We start from the raw sequence: 3,394 nt of genomic DNA on the forward strand, positions 1-3,394 counted from the left end.
TAATCAATCAATGACACTAATAAATTGAAAATTTTGCTAACAACATAACACTTATCACTTACCATACAAGGTCATCGGGCTCACAATACTTACTTTCAGGCCTGATATTGTATGAACCAGCCTCCATTTCTACTTCCACGCCACTAAACGACCTAGAATTGATGATCAGTTAAAGAATCAAGCTGGAAATTACGGGGATACATAGAGCCTATGCTGATGCCGACCTTATTTTGACTTAACTTATCGTCTAAATCGGAGGAAGGAAATGTATAATTACAACATGTGTGCAAAAAGATGGTTTTGCCCTTGCGGTCAACGACTCAATTAACGGTCAGCAAACGACAGGAGTTAAACTGTCCCGCCCTAAAATTGCGGTGGCACAGATCACTCAAATTAAGAATCGGACCTATAAAGTACCCCGCCCATAAAGCATAGGGGCACATATCATAATTTTCTCTAAATATTATTGATAGATGATTAATAAAGAAAATTAAAGGTTCACATTTGCTAATCAATGAAATTTCTCCTCACCCGTCTCACGAACGTGAACTTGGAAAACGGGCATGGACAAACTTGTATCTTGCGGCATCAGTGGCAGTTTTGTATGTCAGTATGTCGCCTGTCATGTTATCATCTGTGACCATCTATGTATACGCATTGTGGATGCTTTAGTATGTAAAAAGAAAGTTGGTGTTCCTAACCTCCTATCCAATTTTTTTAAAACCGAGTAAAATTATAAGCATATCATATACTGTTGAAAATGTGTTGTTAAAATAAAATTGTAAATACTAAGACCATCTTCAACAGTTTTGGTTCAAACCAGACACATCATTGTCACATCAGCTTTCTTAAAAACCATCTTTTTTTTTACTCCAACAATACACCTTCTCAAACCATCTTTACATTTCCACATCATCACTTACTTTTACAATTATTTTAAATAACAATTTTACAATACTATAAAATATCTAGGAAAATTGGATCTTAATAATCCCAACTTTCTGTTATTGACCGATAATAATCCCAATTTTGTTTATTCCACCAGTGGTCCCAAATTTAAAAAAGTTGGCTCTCAATGGTCCTCTTGTAAAAACCTAACAGCGTTAAGTTTTTTTCGAATTTCAAACTGATTTTTTAGACTTTTGATCGGAAGAAAGATACTTGATGTAAAACTAAGCTCGAAACGATACTCCAAACAACTTAATGTTTGTTAATTTTAAATTCAAACACCCGATTTGAAGCACTAATCAAGCCATTTGAATCATCATTTCGAGCTATGTTTTACGCTAATCGACTCGTATCCTCCTTCCGATCAAATGCCCTAATAAATCAGTTTGAAATTGGGAAAAAATTTAACGCCGTTAGGTTATTTTTAACAGGGGACCATTGAGAGCCAACTTTTTTAAATCTGGGACCACTAGTGGGAATAAATAAAGTTGAGATTATTATTGGCCAATAACAGAAAGTTGGGATTATTAAATTCCAATTTTCCAAATATTTAATTTTTATTTAAATAAATAGTAATATAATAAAAATTTAGTAAAAAATAGATTAACAAAAATATAACAAATAAATGAACAAAAAAAAATTACATAATTTAAAATGACAATTACTCTACGAAATGAAAGAGAGATAATTTGAAGCTTTTGCTTAATAATAAAACCTATGAATTATTATTATTCTTAACCGTCCATAAATGTTCCATTAAATCATTTCGAAGTGCATGATGAGCTTCATTGTTACGTAAATCCCTGAACCGTTCCATGTACGCTTGGAAATCATATGTCGGTTCATGAAATGGCAGTTCAGGTGGTTCATCTTCATCATTCGACCAATCTGTTATAGCGGCCCCTGCATCTTCCACAATCATATTGTGTAGTATAATGCATGCATACATTATATCTTTTATAAAATTCATGCTCCAAATTCTTACTGGACCTTTTATGATATGCCATCGAGCTTGGAGAACACCGAATGCTCTCTCCACATCTTTTCTTGCAGACTCATGGCATGCCTTGAAATCTAGCATCTTCTGGTTGTGGTTTGGTGGACACGTTAAACTTTTCACAAGTGTAAACCATTAAGGATATATTCCATCTGCTAGATAGTATCCTGTAGTGTATTCATTTCCATTCACTATAAAATTGCACAGCGGAGCCTTACCTTCTAAGACTTCGTTGAATACTAGAGATTGATTTATAATGTTCACGTCATTGTTTGATCCAGCAACACCAAAATAGGCATGCTAAATCCACAAGTCGTAAGACGCAACTGCCTCGAGCATGATTGTAGGACCGCTATGGTCACCTCTTGTGTATTGACCTTTCCATGCAACTGGACAATTTTCCCAGTACCAATGCATGCAATCAATGCTTCCTAACATTCTAGGCAAACCATGCTTTGTAGAATGCTTATCTACTAGTCGTTGGATGTCTTTTTCATTTGGCCTTCTTAGATAAACATTAGAATAGATTTCAATGGCATACCTACAAAACTTTTGAAGACATTCCATGATAGTACTTTCACCAATGCGTACATATTCATCGCATTGATCACCAGCTAAGCCATATGCTAACATGCGTATGGCACATGTGCATTTTTGAAGAGGGGATAAGCCCGGTCGGTGTGCTGCATCATATCTTTGTGTAAAGTATGGAGAATGATTTGACATGGCATCTACAATTCTGATAAACAGATTTTTGCCCATCCGAAACCTTCTTCTAAAGTAGCTTTCAGGGTAAACCGGTTGGGGAGAAAAGTAATCATCCCATAGACGTGTGTTGCCTTTTACACGACCTCTGCTTATTTCTTTGCGTTTCTCTTTGTTAGGTCGTCTAGAACTTGACTCTGAATCTTCAACACGCCTCCTCTTGATTTCTTCATACATATTTTCGTATTCATCATCCACCAATAACTCGAGTTGCTTATTCCACAAGCTCATGAAGTGAGCATCAAAATTTATGGGAACCTCTGACATTTCTTCATCACTCAAACTCATTTTGAATAAAGATTAGCAAGATTGAGGATAAAAGGTTGTGAGGTAAATTGAAGATAAATTGATGTATATATGGTAGAAAACTAGGCGTTTGAAAACTAGCCGTTACAACTAGGCGTTTGAAAACTAGCCGTTACAACTAGCCGTTTGAAAACTAGCCGTTTGAAAACTAGCCGTTACAAAACTAGCCGTTATAAAACTAGCCGTTATAAAAATAGCCGTTATAAAACTAGCCGTTACAAAACTAGTTGTTACAAAGTGCTCTGTAAAGTGCTCTCTATAGTGCTCTCTATAGTGCTCTCTATAAAGTGCTTTCTATAAATGGATGTTGAATTCCCAGCTAGTCTTTCACTAACTCATTTCTTCACACTAAAAATGGATGATGAAATTCCATTTCAG

At 35.4% G+C, this 3,394-nt stretch overlaps 1 pseudogene; it reads right to left on the reverse strand.

Moving 5' to 3' along the window:
- Positions 1-1,689: 1,689 nt before the first annotated feature.
- On the reverse strand, positions 1,690-3,006 carry LOC143566485 (uncharacterized; annotated as a pseudogene).
- Between the last annotated feature and the right edge of the window lie 388 nt (positions 3,007-3,394).

This window comes from Bidens hawaiensis, unplaced genomic scaffold, assembly GCF_021521415.1.
Source record: "Bidens hawaiensis isolate Kalapana, Puna unplaced genomic scaffold, B.hawaiensis_p1.1 tig00022895_1, whole genome shotgun sequence".
NCBI lineage: Eukaryota > Viridiplantae > Streptophyta > Magnoliopsida > Asterales > Asteraceae > Bidens > Bidens hawaiensis.